Source organism: Piliocolobus tephrosceles, chromosome 11 (assembly GCF_002776525.5).
Source record: "Piliocolobus tephrosceles isolate RC106 chromosome 11, ASM277652v3, whole genome shotgun sequence".
In the NCBI taxonomy this organism is placed as follows: Eukaryota; Metazoa; Chordata; class Mammalia; order Primates; family Cercopithecidae; genus Piliocolobus; species Piliocolobus tephrosceles.
The window spans coordinates 67,963,726-67,982,989 of NC_045444.1; the positions used below are offsets into that span (position 1 = coordinate 67,963,726).

Below are 19,264 nucleotides of genomic sequence, written 5' to 3' on the forward strand. Positions count from 1 at the left end.
CTCTTTCTTTCTTCTTCTTTTCTTTTCTTTCTTTTTTTTTTTTTGACATGTTCTCTAGTTCATTGCAGCCTTGAACTCCTGGGTTCAAAGGATCATCCAGCCTCAGCCTCTGAAGTAACTGGGACTACAGGTGCACCACTGGGCTTGTCTACTATTTTTTGTTTGTTTGTTTTTTGTTTTGTTTTTTAATAGAGATGGAGTCTCACCATTTTGAGCAGGCTGATTTTGAACTGCTGGACTCAAGTGACCCTCCCTCCTTGGCCTGCCAAAGTGCTGGGATTATAGGTGTAAGCGACCGAACCTGGCTACTGGAATTTTGTAGATATCTGGCATATTCTCTGAGAGGCATTGGTATTGCCTTTACCATCTTCTTTTTGGAGTTTTAATTCTTGATTCTTTTTTTCCTCTGGAGTCCATTTACAACCTCTTCTTGGGGACCATCAGAATCTTTTTCAAATATACCCACTGACATTTTGTCCTGACATGTTAGAATTTTGGGTGAATATACAAATTAGGAATTTCTGGAATCCAACTCAAGCTGGTTAAATGACAGAGGGATTTATCGGCCCATAATTGGAAGCTGACATGTAAGTTGGCTCCAGGGTTGGCTTGAGTCAGCTACTCAACAGTTTCCTTTCATCTCCTCTCTGCCTCTGGCAGGGTCAGCTTCTTCTGAAGCTGGCTCTACTTTGTAGTCACAAAATAGTTGTGTCAACTCTCATAACAATGTGGAGAAACATATCTATGGAGGAAGAAGCTTACAGTCATGGCAGAAGGTGAATGGGGAGCAGGCATGTTTTACATGGCAGGAGCAGGAGCAAGAGAGCGAGTGGGGAGGTGCTTCACATTTTTAAAGGATCAGATCTCAGGATAACTCACTGTTTAGTGCAAGGACAGTATCACGGGGGATGGTGCTAAACCATTCATGAAAAATCGGCCCCCACGATCCAATCACCTCCCACCAGGCCCCACCTCCAACATTTGAGATAAAATTTAACATGAGATTTGGGTGGTGACACATATGCAAACCATATCATATGACCTTTGTGTCAGGGACTAGCATATGTGCTAAAGATTCTACATATGTGTTTCTGAAATGGTTCAGGGTGTCTGCCTAGCCTATTACTACCTTTCTTTGAGAGTTTCCCTTACCAGAGAATGGACTTATTATAACTTGTTTGTTTGATGAAGTTGATTGGATTAAGAATAGTTATTTGGTCCAGATTAAGCCAGTTGTCTTCTCTATGATTTTTTTTCACTGTATTTTAAAAATACCATCTCTAGAAATTTTGAAGTGGGATTCAAACTAGTCAGTTTCTGTTGGTCTGTAGGACCAGACCAGATATTATTCCAAAATAGAACACTAGAAGCTTGGGGCGGCCATTTTTCATATGTTCAAGAGAAACAGGATGGATTGTGAACAGAGTCAAGGTAGTATTTGGCCCCAAAGAGGGAAAGACAAAGAAAAGTATCCTTGGTTCCTGACAACTTTCACATTCATGGTTTAGCTGTACCTTGGCCCATTATCTGTGCAACAGATTTTTCAAATGAGGCACAAAGATAAAGAACAATGTAATAGATCCAAGGAATAATTATCTCTCCCTACCCAATGCCTCAGAAGCTAAAGTGGGGTGCTAGACTGCCTGTGCATGATTTGCTAAGGTATAACAAGATGGTTCTGTCAGCAAGGTCATGTACCCCAGCTAGTATAAGAGGGAAAACTTGGAGAACAGAGGTTTGTGTGTGAACTTTGAGTGGTCTCCTCTGCCCCTCCTCACGGAAATAGCAGGATGTTTTATTTCAGCTCAAGCCAATGAGTGGGGCGTCAAGAGGACTGTGAGGAGATTTTGATATCTGTATCCTGGAGATTAATGAACATAGTCAACAGTGTTTAACTTAAGTCTGAAAAGTCGAAAGTCAAGAGATGTAAAAGGAATCCACTGGGGCACTGGGAGTAGGCTGCACTTCCACTCAAATTGGCTCCTGAAAAAAAGAAAAAAAAAAAAAAAAGGAGAGACCCTCTCCTCCCCTAACCCTGCAAAAGAGAATTGACCTGGGGTTATCTTAAAACAGAAACTCTTAAATGACTATTCCAGTGGGTTGTATACATGAAAAAGTAGTGTGTTACTGGTTGCTCAAAATGGAGCTATCTAGAAGAAGGCATTGCCAAGGTCAAAGAAACTGCATTACAGATCTTTAGTGAGAAGCTCTGAAGAAGCAACAAAAGTGTCCAACCAAGAAAGAGTAAGTAATGCATCTGCTGTCCAGAGAGCACCAAAGCCACATTTTATCAGTGGCATAACCCAGCTCCTTCCTCTGGTCCCTCTTTCCTTAGTCTGACTTTGGAGAAGCCAGAGCCATGGCTTACACAGTGTGGGAGGAGGTAGAGTTAGGAACTTCTTAAGAAACCAGCTATATCACTACCCCACCTTAAACCTCCATTCTGGGAATGAGGAAAGCTTGACGCTGAATAAGGTTTAGATATTCTATTTCTTTACTGAACTGAACTCTAGCTTGGGTATCATTAGAGTAGCTGGTATGTTTAATGCCAAAACATTACCTAAGAATGCATACACCAACTATGGACTTTATCTATAGTTTTATCTTTAATAGTGAGAAATAATACATTCATTTTCTTTTCACATTTTATCACTGATGGAGGTATCATATAATCATATTAACATCTCCACAGGGTAGGTGTTATCTCAGTAGGAATTATTTTCTTCCCTCTGTAATTAAGGAAACTGAGGCTCACAGAGTTTAAGTAAGTTTCCTAAGGTCCCACAACCAACAGTCAGAAGAACAAGGCTATGAAACATGAATGTTTCAGCCAATCAGTCGTTCCCTTCCTGCGTGCTGCACTGAACCTCGAGGACCAACAAAGAACTTGAGAATTCAAAGTGGGCAATATTTTATCTAATTTGGGGAAACAAGGATGTTCATGCAAGGGGAATGGTTCATGAAATGGACTTTCAGGATGAATAAGTTTTTAGCAAACAGAGATGAGAGGAAAATAATTGTAGGACAGAAGTGACTAAACTAAGAAACTGAGGCTGGATAGGGTGTAGTCTACAAACTGTGGTAGTCTAATTTGGATACGTATAAGGTCTAGGAAGGGTTAGGGAAAGATAAGTCTGGAAACATTGTGGGGCAATAGAATAGTAATTCTTTACTTTTTACCTTACTCCCTCTTCTGCAACTGCCTCATTCTTATTCTTTGAGAAAAAAATGAAGATACCCTTTTCATATGATTTGGAAAGTAGAGATTATGTGCTAACATCTCACTTGGTATAGGGGAAAACTGCAAGAATTTTTTAGAGAGGTGGACCTAGTTTCGAATCCATTACTACTATAAGAACATACTGTTTCTGAAACTCAATTTCCTTGTCTGTAGAGTAGAAAAATTACCCCATAGTACCACAGTGGGGGATAAATAAAATAAGATGAATATGATACAGAATAATAAAGTAACTGTGTGACCTTAAGCAAACTACAAATGTCATGTCTCTGTCCCTCAGTTTGCCCTCCCCAATGTGTTGTCAATGACATGTTATATCACTGTTTGAAGTACTTCACTGGGAAGATTTTTTTTTTTAAGCAGAGCAAGGTATTCTTATAAATGCTCAGTAGATGTCAAGCTTAATTTTGTATGTGTCCAAAATTAAACCTTTCATTTTAGTTACACAGAAAGGTCCTTTAAGTGAGGGTAAGAGAGCATTTAAACTGAAAATTATATGTACTAGGCCTGAAAATTTTTAATGGCCTTATTTAAAATGAATATAAAGGTACTTAAGGAAGGTAGCAGTTGTAGGCTTTCTTTTCTTAGGAAATCAATACTCATAAAACTCAAGGTTGGAAATGAGAATTAAAAACCACAGTGAGTTTATTTTAAAACATGTAGTCTGTCATCTTTATTTTCCCTTTGGATTACATAGTGTTTATATCCTGAGGTCTATTTATGTTGCTGCAGCTCTTTCACTGACTTTGAAGTGAACTTTGTATGGTGCTAGAATCAGAGCATTAGGGCTTAGAGATCATGTATTCCAGCCCTCTCATTTAAAAAGAGTAAATTAAGGTAAGAGAGTAAAGTGAATTTCCTTGATATCTTTGTTTCCTCTGAGATGTAAAAATCTCCTGTTGTTCTTAACCACCAGGCTAAGTTCAGTGACAGCAAGAGTCATCCTAGTTCATCCCCTACCATGGCCCCTGATCTTCTCCTTAACCTAGACGGTGACTGGCACTTAGCAGACACTCCACTTACGGTTCTGGAAAAAAGCACTTATCTCTGCACAAAGTGTTTTACTCTCATCAGAAACTCTCTGGCATTCCTGGTATGGCTTAGGAGACTAATCATTTATAATAAATAAACAAATAAATGACAAATTCCTGCTGTTCTTCTCCCAAATACATGCCTCATGGAGTTGCCTGCAGGAGAAACAGTTCCACAGCAAATCAAGACCTGCAATTTAAAGGATCCTACTCTTGCTGGGTGTGATGGCTCATGCTTGTAATCCCAGCACTTTGGGAGCCTGGGGTAGGAGGATTGCTTGGGGCCAGGAATTTGAAACCATCTTGGTCAATATAGCAAGACCCTTTCTTTACCAAAGAATTAAAAATTTATCCTGGCATGGTGTTGCCCACCTGTAGTCCCGGCTACTCAGGTGGCTGAAGCATGAGGATTGCTTGAGCCTGGGAGGTCAGGGCTGAAGTGAGCAGTGATCACACCACTGCACTCCAGGATAGGTGACAGGGTGAAACCCTCTCTCAAATACAAACAAACACACAAAAACAAGGATTCTACTCTTCTAACTTCAAACCAACAAAAATAAGGATTCTACTCTCATAAATTCTCACCAGCAGATTCATTTAAAACCACTATTTCTTCTGTCCAGGGCATCCTAATACATGCAGCTGCTCTCATCTAACTGACTAGCACACAGATTTGTTATCAAAGTTTAATACCAGTTGGTCAGAAGGCTGCCTATTTCTTCTGGGTATCTCTTCAATGTTCCAGAAAACAAATTTCATTTATTCTTATAAGTCTGACTGTCCCAAAGTTACTGTATGTACAAAAATCTGTGTATTTCTTTTGGTGTGATTCAGATGCAAGCAGAAATTAATTTTATTCATATTGTTATCTTTAAGACTATGTGGATTGGAGAAGGATTTATAGACAACGAAACAAGAAAAGATTAAGTCAAACAAAACAACTTAGTGCTTTTGTAATTTTGGAGGCTTTTGTCTGAAGGGAGATAGCTAAAGCTTGGCAAAAGCTTCCCATGTGTGACAAGTAGAAGAGACAGCTCCTCTCCCTCTTCATTGGGGCAAGGGCCATAGTAATTAGAGTTAAAGGATACCAATAGACCTTTTTATTAGAACCAGATAACTTTCTGGTGTTTCTCAAATGAGAGAAAGGCACCTCCATGGAATCTTTTTCATCTGTTTTCAAATTCTTTCTACCAAGACCAGTTTTTCTGCCAGCTTCACCTAATTTATGTGTGATCTACAGCTGTGGTTTACAAACTGAATTCAGGTGGCCAGGCAGGGACCCCTCCCCCCGCGCCCTCCCCCCGACTAAGCACCCCCCGCCACACACACACACACACACACACACACACACACACACACACAGACACACGCACGCACGCACATACTGCCCCACCACCCCGACCTCCACATACATTCTCCGACCCCCTCCAGCAGTGAAGTCTAGGAGCACCGCCGAATAATTTAAATTTTCGAGGGGAAGCAAAGCGCCATCTGTTGGACATCATGCCAATTACTCTCGGTAAGTTGGGATTTAACTGTTACTTTACACTTTGGACGGCTAGGTACTCCTTTTGGCCTAAGGACACAGTGAAAAATGTACCGAGACCTAAGAGAGCCACGAAACAAGAAACTTCAGAAACCTCTGATATCTGATCAAGACTTAAGAGACGTCAGAATCATCACAATTGACAAAAGGTTAGGAAAAAATTCCAAACATTTCTATTTATTTCCTACAGACTTCCCCATTATATTTTTCGCTGCCTAAACAGAAGCAGACATCCGTGATCAGGAGCTGGGCTGTGGCAGTTATCATTTTATTGCCATTTACTGGTTATGAACTCTTTCTATGATATCTTCGAATCTATATGAATAGATAGATGATATGTAGCAGTATGTATGTGTTTAAAGAGAGATTTTTTTTCCCCCAGGCATGTCTCCATACATACATATTTTAAAAAGTTAAAGACACGGGTTTCATGTTTCAAAATGGCTAGGACAGGAGCTGTGGAGTTCTCAAATCCTAATTGAGGGCTGTCACGGGGAAAGGTGCTGATAGAAAAATCAGTCTCATCCTAGGTGACCTCTGTCAACTTTATAAGCTCTTTGATGACTTATTAGTCCATTTATAAAACAAAGAGAATAATACAGATGTTATTAAGGTTCGTGTTTATAAAATATTCTAAGATGCTCAGTTGAAAACTGTGACTCACAGGAAATGCCAAATCTGAAATAAATCATCCTTCTGAGTCACAACTAATACCTTTCAATGTGATGGAAACTTGATATTTGAAAACTCCCTTGATAAGATTCCTGTTTTCATCAGCTGTACCTTTCCTATGAAATTTGTTTCCATATTTCTCTCCTGTTTACCATGCTTTCAAATTGGTTGACATTTATAACTTGAAAGGGGACCATTGAACAATTACTTAAGGGAGACAGACACAAACACAATTTTTTTTCCACCAGGTAAAGGCCATGTGTGTGTGTTTAAATGTAATTATCCTTTCCCTTTTGATTTTTGGGAAATAGATGTTACTGAAATGTCTGATTGTTTTATCTCATCACTACAAACAAAAACTGTTCCATTAGAGTCTGGGAGGCTTTCTATTTTAGAATGTTTTCTAGGCAATATGTGGTAATTCAAAGAGATCAAAGTAAATGTCTCCACCTCAATTCATACAAGCCTTGATAATAATACACTTTCAAAACTTGTCTATTCTAAAGTAACATTTGTCTACTAAGCCCTTTTTCGGAGGAAATTTAAATTAGTGGGAGGACCTTATACACTATCTTTTTCATAACTAACACTTTTCTTGATTATTAAGAAGTAAATAGAACGATCTTCAATTCTAGCACACAGAGATCAGCGCCATTGAAATGTTAGTGTGCTTTGGTCCAGTCTTTTGTCTATGCATGTTTTAATATTATATACGTTTTAAATTTTATTCATCTCATTTTGTGTTACAGTTTCTTGTTTTATTAAGTTGTGCAGGTTTGTTACATAGGTATACACGTGCCATGGTGGTTTGCCGCACCCATCAACCCGTCATTTACATTAGGTATTTATCCTAATGCTATCCCTCCCCTATTTCCTCCCCACCTCCCCCCTGCCGCCCCTGGTGATAGGCCTGGTGTGTGAAGTTTCCCTCCCTGTACCCATATGTTCTCACTGTTCAACTCCCACTTATGAGTGAGAACATGCGGTGTTTGGTTTTCTGTTCTTGCGTTAGTTTGCTGAGAATGATGGTTTCCAGCTTCATCCATGTCCCTGCAAAGGACATGAACTCATTCTTTTTTATGGCTGCATAGTATTCCATAGTGTATATGTGCCACATTTTCTTTATCCAGTCTACTGTGATGGGCATTTGGGTTGGTTCCAAGTCTTTGCTATTGTGAACAGTGCTGCAATAAACATACATGTGCATGTGTCTTTATAGTAGAATGATTTATAACCCTTTGGGTATATATCCAGTAGTGGGATTGCTGGGTCAAATGGTATGTCTGGTTATAGATCCTTGAGGAATTGCCACACTGTCTTCCACAATAGTTGAACTAATTTACACTGACACCAACAGTGTAAAAGTATTTCTATCTCTTCACATCCTCTCCAGCATTTGTTGTTTCCTGAGTTTTTAATGATCGCCATTCTAACTGGCGTGAGATGGTATCTCATTGTGGTTTTGATTTGCATTTATCTGATGACCAGTGATAATGAGTATTTTTTCATGTGCTTTTTGGCCACATAAATGACTTCTTTTGAAAAGTATCTGTTCATATCCTTCATGTTACAGTTTCTTTTGGTAATTTTGATTACCATTCACTCCAATTAAGTCAGTCATGTAATATTTAACATACTTTTGCATGTGTTTAAAAAAAATGGCAGTTTAAATTTATTTTAGATACTGTAAGTAAATTGAAATTGTGAAGTATAGATTTAAAATATATTATTTTTGAGATTTCCACCTGAAATGTTACGTAATTTTACGTTTGTTGAGTCACTCTGTAATGAATTCTAAAGCTCATACCATGAGCTGTTCACCCTGTTAAACCTTAAAATTGATTTGGGGAAGAAAAATTTCATCAGCTGTTTTAATTTAAATAAAGTATGCATGTGGTTTGCCACTGGATAATTGTGCTAACTCAGGCTGGGCGCAGTGACTGACGCCTGTAATCCCACCACTCTGGGAGGCTGAGGTGGGTGGATTATCTGAGGTCAGGAGTTTGAGAACAGCCTGGTCAAAATGATGAAGCCCTGTCTCCACCAAAAATACAAAAATTAGCCAGGCATGGTGGTGCCCACCTATAATCCCAGCTACTTGGGAGGCTGAGGCAGAATTGCTTGAACCCTTTAACTTACTGAATCATAACAGACATTCATTCCATTGTTTATACATAAAATTACTAAATATTAGTTAATGGGTTGTCCTAGATAAAATTTGTGAAGTTAGGTTGTCCTCTGCTTAAAACTGTTTCTGTTGTGAGTATTCTTTTTTTTCTTCTTATGCCCAAGTAATCAAATTCTGATAATGCCCATTGCATGCCTTAGGAATCTGTCTCCCATGCCCCACTCAGCTCCTCTTTCCTGGCAAGGCTTGTACTTTGGACTTTTCTGAACACCACACCTTACCCCATACTCATCAGCCAATGTTGATTCTTCCAGTGGCTGAGGGGTCTTGTTGGATGACTGCATTGCTAATCTTGCCATTGCATTTCGCTGAAGTGCAAATAATTGGTAAATGATTCATGAGTCATGCCTCCCAGATTGTGTACTCATTTAATTAATGGAAGGCTTCGAAGGCTTCATTCCTAAGAGGGACTGAGCAATAATGAAAGTATCTTGAAGTATTTTGAAGGGTAGTGAGGGAAAGAAAGCTACACCCACGTGATAATTGGGTTTCCAATATAGCTGTTTTCAGTCTGAGTCTCAGAGGCTGACTTTGATATAAGAACATTTGAGCAGGAGATAAGCTAAAGAAGTGCTCTCAAGAAAAATCAGCAGGGGCTTAAAAGAGGCAGAACAGGGAAGTGGAAGTAGCTAAGCAAGGACTAATTTCAGGTCAACTCCCTTTCTCAGCCTCATCCTGCAGGGAGCTGTGCAAAGGAAATTACATTTCTGAGTTTGTCCTGGCTTGAGGAAAGGGAATCATTTTCCATAGATTGCCCTGTGGTGGCCGTAAACTCCCTGGCACTTCCTGCTGGTAAGTATGGCCAAAAAGGCTGTAGTAAACCAAGGACAATCTCCTGAAGATCGAGATTGTGAGCTGTTAGAAGTACAAATACAAAAGCTGGGGATGGGCATAGGAATCATAGGGATGTGGATGAAGCACCGTCTGTATGCACTGCAATGGCATGAACTTGAGAGGGAACAGAGTGGATGAACAATATCCATGCAGCCGTGACTTGGGCAGTGGGTCCTTCTTCCTGAAGGTAATTACAGCACCAGATCAAGATATAGAATAATATAAGTACCATAGAAGCCTTTCTTGTACTCACCTCCCATCAATAGACCCCTTGAAAAGGTAACTAGTACTCTGATTATACTTAGTTTTGCTTGCTTTGTAGCCTTATGTAAATAAATCATACGCTATGTACTCTTCTTTGTCTGTCTTGTGTATTTGACTTATTGAGAGATGCATCCACATTGTAGCATCTAGAGGTTGTTCATTCTTTTTCATTGCTGTGGAGGATTCAGTTATATAACTGTTTCACTATTTATTCTACTGCCGATGGGTGCTTGGGCCATTTCCAATTTGGGGCTGTTATGAGTAATGGTGTTATAAATTTCTTTTAAGTGTATTTTGAGGCATAAATGTTTGCATTTCTGCAAGAAGTGTGTAAATACCTAAGAGTAGAGTTGATTACATAGACTACACATATGTTAAGCTTTAGTATAATAGATATTGCCATATAGTTTCCCAAAGTGATTATAGCATTTTAACTCCCTCTAGCAGTATATGTGAATTTCAGTTACTCTACATTCTCTGCAATATTTGGGAGCCTCAGACTGTAAATTTTAGTCATTCTAAGTATGTAGCTTGTTTTTTAAACTGTCAGTAAATTGAAAACCCATGATTAGGAATTTTGTAGAGACTTCTCTTGATATTAGCAACCTCATTTTGAGAAATGCCAATATTAGTAAATAACTTCTCTCCCCACACATATGATAACTGCTAAATATTATTATTTATTTACTCAACTGATAAATTTTTTTTATTTTTAAGCATTTGGGATCTGAATCAGCAAGATGTCTCTCATATTGTGTATTGCTAGAAATAAAGGGTTATGTCTATTTAAATTTGCTTTATATAGAGCAAAGTTTAATGCTACATAACCCATCAACGAATTAATACATATCTTTAGAAAACATTTTAGGTTGGCTAGTCTTTAGCCTAGAACTTTCTAGCTCCAATTTAAAATTAAGGCACTCCAGCAAAATATGTGGGAATATTTTGACATCTGTGTATATATACATAATAGGAAATGAGTCATTTTAGTGTCAGCTGAAAAAAAGCCACGTTTTAGGTGTATAAGACTATTTTTAAAAGTTGTAATTTTGTGTAGACTGAAACCTGATAGCAGGTGAGAGAGAGGTGGCTGTCTGTCCATGCATGGACTGTAATTGGAGAAAGATTTGAGCAGTATGTCTGTCCTCCAATATCATTATCACTATATATCATTTGACTACTATGATTTTATCTTTTTAAGTGTTTTAGGACTCTGCAGTATCCAGTTAATAATGTTATTAACTTAGGTAGTAGCCAGGCTGAAAAATAAGAAGCCATTGTAGAAGGCTCCAATGATCTAAAAAAAAATTAGGATTTTACTAGATGGCAAATTTGTTCAACCATGTGATTTTTGTGTTAATTTTTCTCCTTATAACTAAAAAAGTCTTACAAAATAAAAGGTAAATATTGCCTCAAAAATTGTGGATACCTGTATAAAGTATCTGCCCTCAATCCTTATTAGCTAACATCTGATTTATAAATTAATGCCTTATCAGAGATTTGTAGAGTTAGCTACAGGGTAAGTCATTAAGATGTGGTGGTTGAAAGAAAGAAAAGCCAAAAATTGTAGTGGAGAACTGTCTGGAGGGAAAGAAGATCTGCTCATAAATTACAGAGAACAACAGAAATTTTAAAAATAATAAGTTTTTCTCAATTTTTCCAAAGCCTGCCTCTGCTTATTTTAGGATGAGCACAAACCATATGGCTTCTATCTGGAGGCACTGTGAGATCAATGGTCTGGTAATGTCTGTTGGTTTCCAGTATCAAATTCATAGAAGCATGCAGTGAGTAGAAGAGAAAGAATCTTGGCAATTTTGTACTTTCTGTTCTTTCATCCAAATAGGAGAACTGGAGCTCAGCAAACAGTGAAGAACAACCTCAATGTCACATAAAACGTTCTCCATCCTCCATTTCCACCAATGTCTCCAAACACCTCTCTCTCCCCTTCTCTTCAACAGTTTCCATTAGTGTTTTCCATTAACACAAAACTCAGAATTCTCTCTGGCATGGGCCCTTGTGTTTTTTGATGTTTGTGTCCTCGTTTATGCAGTCTCTCCACTGCAACTGTGTCAGGCAGTGGGAACAGCTAAAATGTTGATGCTCCCATCTGGGAATCACTTTCTTATAGGGTTCACTCATGTAAACAAAGAACACTTGCTCTAAAGTACAATGTAATCAACTCATGAAAATTATGAAACAAAACATGCTGTAGCTCCCCTTCTTTGCCTGTTCAAATTACAGAAATTGCATTGAAATGCATTGAAATGATAGCAAACATTTTAGTAGACAATTCCATAATATACGCTGATTTTAAAAGATGGACTCAGACCATAAATTTTGAGTGATTGTTGGAAGGTAAAGGGCAGATAGAATCACCTTGCTGGAGAAATCGGAAGAGGGACAACTGCAAAATAAAGGCTGTAACAGGAGCATGTGTCACATCATCATAGCAGTTTTCTTGCCTTCCTTCCTTCCTTCCTTCCTTCCTTCCTTCCTTCCTTCCTTCCTTCCTTCCTTCCTTCCTTCCACCTCTGAACTTTTTATTGACCTCCTGTTCCCCAAAGGGTATCCTGCTTCTGCTGTCTTGATGTCTTAGAATTTTGGTGTCATTGGTCTCAGACACCATTTTGCCATCCATTATCCAGTGGCTGGTGGTCTTTGGATGGTTTGCATGGAGTTGCTGCTGTCCAGGGCATCACCAAGATTGAGTCCTTATCATCTTCAAGCAGGCAGTGGTAAGTGGCGCTCTCAGCCTCCAGCTTGACCTTGATATTCAGCAGGGCCTCCTACTCCTGGACCTGGTGTTGTCCCTCTGCCCGGCTCTGTGCCATCTCTGACTCCAGGTGCAGCAAGATCCCATTGAGCTGCTCCATCTGCAGGGTGTAGTGGGCCTCCACCTCCCTCAGGCTATTCTCCAAGCTGGCCTTCAGATTTCTCATGGAGTTCAGGTCCATCTCCACGGACTGGACTGTACATTCTTAGCTCTGTGGGCGTCATCTCAGCATCTCCAACCTTGGTGGACTGCATGGTGACTACTGTGGTGCTCTCCTCAATCTGCTGAGACTAGTACTTGTCCAGCTCCTCTCAGTTCTTTCAAGTCAGCTCATCATATTGGGTCCCGATGTCTGCCATGATCTTGGCAAGGTCCTGAGATTTGAGGGATCTACCTCCATGGTCAACTCAGAGCTGGCAATCTGGGCTTGTAGGCCTTTTACTTCCTCTTTGTGCTTCTTCTTCATGAAGAGCAACTCCTCCTTGAGAGCCTCCATCTCTGTCTCCAGCTGCAGCCAAGTGACACTGGTCATCAGTCACCTTGCGGAGCCCATGGATGTCACTCTCCACAGACTGGTGCATAGCCAGCTCTGTCTCATACTTGACTCTAAAGTCATCAGCAGCAAGACAGGCATTGTTGATCTATAGAACGATATGGGCATTGTCCACAGTATTTGCAAAGATCTGAGCCCTCAGGTCCTTGATGGTCTTGAAGTAATGACTCCAGTCTCTGACCTGGAGACCCTTCTTCTCCAGGTGCTCCTGGATTTTGCTCTCTAGCTTCCAGTTCTTGGTCTCCAGGCTCCTCACTCTGTCCAGGTAGGAGGCCAGATGGTCGTTCAGGCTTTATATTGTCTCCTTCTCATTCTGGATCTCCCATTCCTGCCAGACCCCCGTCCATCCCTGCGGCCATGCCCCCGGACCTCATGCCGCCCAGGAAGCTGGTGGAGTGGGACACAGAGATCCAGGAACCAGAGCCCCTGGTGCCTGCATAGACACTGACCACGCTGCTGACCGGCCAGGTGCCATAGTTGGGCACCTGGACAGAGCCCGGGAACTGGTATTTGGTGGAGAAGATGGAGCAAGTGGTGAAGCTCATGCTGTCCGGGAGGAGAGTGAGAGGGCAGGTCTCAGGCTTTGCTGACGACCCATCATAGCAGTTTTCTAAGGAAGCTGCAGAGAAACATCAAGCTCAGATCGAACAAAGCAAAGAGTGGGAGGGGCCCCTGGGCCAGCCATCAGGGCAATAAATTAAAGACTTTATTTGAGTAATCTGGGTCCCACCCTCTATCCTCTATAAGCAGCTGTTGACCCCAGCAGTGTTTACTCCAGAATGAAGCCTAGAGGGGTGTTTGTTTGATATGCAGTGAATTTTCCTAGAAGAGTCCCTTGTATGAGGCTGTGGCTGGAGATAAAGGAAAGCCTGAGCTAACCAGAGACCTTCACATCCACGTGAAGACAGGGGAAGGAAGGAGAATCACTGATTCCCTTTGTCTGTAGGACACATTTGAGAGGGAGGAACTCTAAAGTAGGAGTTTAGACACAAGATACTCCCAGGGTGGGCAGTATAGAAGGTAATATACAATACATAGCAGGGCTGTGGATCCCCCAAGACTCGAAATAAAACCCTGGAGGTTTCTCAGTCTGGCCTCCTCTCAAACATTCAAGGCAAGTTTCTATATTCAGAACTTATATTCAGCGACAATAAAAGAGGCTCTCATTTGATCTGATGAAATACAATACAGACATTATCTAACAATTCTGTTTGATAAAGATAATTATAAATAGCAACCCCAAACCATAAACTTGCTAAATAAATTTAGGATAAAAGCAAGTCATTAAAAATAATTAAAAGATCCAAAATGTTTCTGAGTACCATGAATAGAAAAAACACTATCCACATTTAAACATACCCAAATATAATTTCAGAATGCCAAGGATAAATATAAAATCCAAAAAGTTGGCCGGGTGCAATGGCTCATGCCGGTAATCCCAGCACTTTGGGAGACCAAGGGACCACGAGGTCAGGAGTTCAAGACCAGCCTGGCCAACCTGGTGAAACCCCCTCTCTCCTAAAAATACAAAAATTAGTCTGGCATGGTGGCACGTTCCTGTAATCCCTGCTACTTAGGAGGCTGAGGCAGGAGAATTGCTTGAACTGGGACCCGGGAGGCAGAGGTTGCAGTGAGTCACGATTGGGCCACTGCACTCCAGTCTGGGCTACAGAGCGAAACTCTGTCTCAAAAAACAAACAAACAAACAAATCCAAAAATTTTTCAAGAGAAAAAAACTCAGATTGCTAATGATAGAGTTCTCATGTTGAAAGTGAAGGAATAATATTGAAGTTGTGAAAGAAAAAAAATATTAACCTAGAGTTCTTTTTTGCTTTTTAAAAAAATTTTAATTAAAAAAAAATTGTCATGAGTACACAGTAGGTGTATGCATTTATGAGGTACATAAGATATTTTGATACAGGCATACAATGCATAATAATCAACTAGGAGTAAATGGGTATCCATCACCTCAAACATTTATCCTTTCTTTGTGTTAGAAACAATTATAACTCTTAGTCATTTTAAATGGATTAATGAATTATTGTTGACTGTATTCACCCTGTTGTGCTATCAAATACTAGATCTTACTTATTCTATATAACTATGTTTTTGTACCCATTAACCAGCCGTACTCCCTCACTCCACAAGTACACTTCCCAGCTTCTTGTAACCATTGTTCTGCTCTCTATTGCCATGAGTTCAATTGTTTTAATTTTTAGATCCCATAAAAAATGGAGAACATGCAAAATTTGTCTTTCTGTGCTTGGCTTATTTCACTTAATTAACATAATGACTTCCAGTTCCATCCATGCTGTTGCAAATGACAAGATTTCATTCTTTTTCATTGCTGAATAGTGTTCCAAAGAAAATATGCACCACAGTTTCTTTATCCATTGGTTTGTTGATGGACACTTAGGTTGCTTCTAAATCTTGACTATTATGAATAGTGCTGCAATAAACATGAGGGAGCATATATCTGTTCAATTTACTGATTTCCTTTCTTTTGGGTATACGCTAAGCAGTGGAATTACTGGATCATACGGTAGCTCTATTTTTTAGTTTTTTAAGGAACTTCCATACTATTCTCCATAGTGGCTCTACTAATTTACATTCCCACCAATGGGGTACAAAGGTTCCTTTTTCGCTGCATCCTCAGTAGGATTTGTTATTATCTGTCTTTTGGGAAAAAAGCCATTTTAACTGGGGCGAGATGACGTCTCATTGTAGTTTATTTAATTAATTAATTAATTAATTATTATTATTATTATTATTTTTTGAAACAGAATCTTGCCCTGTTACCTAGGCTGAAATGCAGTGGTGCAATCTCAGCTCACTGCAACATCCGCCTCCCAGGTTCAAGAGATTCTCCTGCCTCAGCCTGCAGAGTAGCTGGGATTATAAAAGCCTGCCATCACACCTGGCAAATTTTTGTATTTTTAGTAGAGACAGGTCTTCACCATGTTGGTCAGGCTGTTCTCAAACTCCTGACCTCAGGTGATCCACCCACCTTGGCCTCCCAAAATGCTGGGATTACAGGTTTGAGTCATCGCGCTCAGCCTAACATCTCAGAGTTTAGTATGCATACCTCTGATGATCAATGATGTTGAGTGCCTTTTCATATACCTGTTTGCCATTTATTTATCTTCTTTTGAGAAATCTGTATTCAGATCTTCTTTCCACTTTTAAATTGGATTATTAGGTTTTTTTCCTATAGAGTAGATTGAGTTCCATATATTTTTGTTATTAATCCCTTGTCGTAAGAATAGTTTGCAAATATTTTCTGCCATTTTATGGGTTGTCTTTTCACTTTATTGATTGTTTCCTTCGCTATGCAGAATCTTTTTTTTTTGAGACGGAGTCTCGCTCTGTCGCCCAGGCTGGAGTGCAGTGGCGCGATCTCGGCTCACTGCAAGCTCCGCCTCCTGGGTTCTCGCCATTCTCCTGCCTCAGCCTCCCGAGTAGCTGGGATTACAGGCACCCACCACCAAGCCTGGCTAATTTTTTGTATTTTTCGTACAGACAGGGTTTCACCGTGTTAGCCAGGATGGTCTCGATCTCCTGATGTCGTGATCCACGCGCCTCGGCCTCCCAAAGTGCTGGGATTACAGGCGTGAGCCACCGAGCCCGACCAGGATCTTTTTAACTTGATGTGATCCTATTTATCCATTTTTGCTTTAGTTGCCTGTGCTTGTCAGATATTACTCAAGAAATCTTTGCCCACTCCAATGTCCTGAAGGATTTCATCAATGTTTTCTTTTAATGGTTTCATAGTTTGGGGTGTATGATTGAAGTCTTTAATCCATTTTGATTTGATTTTTGTACATGGCAAGAGATAGGTGTCTAGTTTCGTTCTTCTGCATATAAATATTCAGTTTTCCTGGCACCATTTATTGAAGAAACTGTCTTTTCCTCAATGTATGTTCTTGACACCTTTGTTGAAAATGAGTTCACTGTAGATGTGTATATTTGTTTCTGGGTTCTCAATTTGGTTCCATTGGTCTATGTTTGTTTTTATGCCAGTACCATGCTGCTTTGGTTACTACAGCTTTAAAGTATAAATTGAAGTCAGGTAATGTGATGCCTTCAGTTTTGTTCTTTTTGCTCAGGATAGTTTTGGCTATTCTGGATCTTTGGTTACAAATAAATTTAGGGATAGTTTTTTCTATTTCCATGAAGAATGTCGTTGGTATTTGAATAGGGCTTGCACTGAATCTGTAGATTGCTTTGGGGAGTATGGACATTTTAACAATATTAATTCTTCCAATCCATGAACATGAAATATTTTTGCATTCTTTTGTTTCCTCTTTATTTTATTTCATTAGTGTTTTATAGTTTTCATTGTAAATACTTCACTTCTTTGGTTAAGTTTATTCCCAGGTATTTTATTTTATTTTATTTTGCTTGTAGCAATTGTAGAGGTAATGTTTTTTAATTTCCTTTTCAGATTGTTCACTGTTGGCATATAGAAACGCTACTAATTTTTATACGTTAATTTTGTATTCTACAGCTTTTCTGAATTTGTTTATGAGTTCTAATAGGTTTTTGGTGGAGGCTTTAGGGTTTTTACAAATCTAAGATTATGTCATCTGCTAAGAAGGATAATTTGACTTCTTCCTTTCCAATTTGGAGGCACTTTATTTCTTTTTCTTGTCTGATTTGTCCCTTGTACTTCCAGTACCATGTTGAATAACAATGGTGAAAGTGGACATCATGATCATGTTCCAAATCTTAGAGGAAAGTCTTTCCATTTTTCCCCATTCAGTATGATACTAGCTGTGGGTATGTCATATATGGCTTTTATTGCATTGAGGTATGTGTCTTCTATACCCAGTTTTTTGAGTGTTTTTTTTTTATCTTAAAAGGATATTAAATTTTATCAAATGCATTTTTAGCATCAATTGCAATAATCATATGGCTTTTGTCCTTCATTCTGCTAATATGATGTATCACACTGATTGATTTCTGTATGTTGAACCATCCTTGTATCCCTGTAAAAAGTATCAGTTGGTCAAGATGAATGATCTTTTTAATGTGTTGTTGAATTCAGTTTGCTAGTATTTTGTTAAGGATTTTTGCATCGATGTTCAGAGATATTGACCTATTATTTTCTTTATTTGATGTGTCTGTCTAGTTTTGATTTCAGGATAATAATACTTGCCTCATAGAAAAAGTTTGGAAGTATTTATTTCTCCTCTATTTTTCAGAATAGTTTGAGTAGGATTGGTATTAGTCCTTTAATTGTTTGGTAAAATTTAGCAGTGAAGCCATGGGGGGTGCTTGGCTTTTCCTTGCTGGGAGACTTTTTATTATAGCATTGATCTTGTTACTTATTATTGGTCTTTTGGGGTTTTGAACTTCTTCAATCTTGGTAGGCTGTAAGTGTCTAGGAATTTATCCATTTTTCCTAGGTTTTCCAATTTATTGGCATATAGTTGCTCATAGTGGTCTCTAATCATCCTTTGAATTTCTGTGTTATTTGTTGTGATGTCTCTAATCATCCTTTGAATTTCTGTGTTATTTGTTGTGATGTCTTCTTTTTTGTCTCTGATTTTATTTATTTGAGTCTTCTCTCTTTTTTTCTTAGTAAGTCTGGTTAAAAGTTTGTTGGTTTTATCTTTTCAAAAAAACCAAATTTTCCCTTTATTAATCTCTTATGTTTTAGGTTTCAATTTCATTTATTTTTGCTTGATATGTATGGGTTTTTTTTTTTTTTTCCTTGTACTAATTTTGGGTTTGGTTTGCTCTTGATTTTCTACTTCTTTAACAGGCATTATAAGGTAGGTCATGTGAAGATTTTCCACTTTGTTGATGTAGGTGCTTATTGCTATAAACTCTTCTCTTAGTACTGCTTTTGCTGTATCGTACAGGTTTTGGTACATTGTGTTTCCATTTTCATTTGTTTCAAGAAATTCTTCACCTTCCTTCTTAATTTTTTCATTGACCCACTGGTCATTCAGGAGCATATTATTTAATTTCCTTGTGTTTGTAAAGTCCCAAAGTTTCTGTTTCTGTTGTTATCGATTTTCTTTCTCCTTCCTTCCTTCCTTCCTTCCTTCCTTCCTTCCTTCCTTCCTTCCTTTCTTCCTTCCTTCCATCCTTCCTTCCTTCTTTCCTTCCGTCCTTCCTTCCTTCCTTCCTTCCTTCCTTCCTTCCTTCCTTCCTTCC

The 19,264-nt window shown here is 39.1% G+C and overlaps 1 pseudogene; it reads right to left on the reverse strand.

Annotated features, from left to right (window-relative positions):
- The window catches only part of LOC113219625, a 17,196-nt pseudogene extending 3,552 nt beyond the window's left edge, over window positions 1-13,644 (reverse strand).
- Window positions 13,645-19,264: the final 5,620 nt, after the last annotated feature.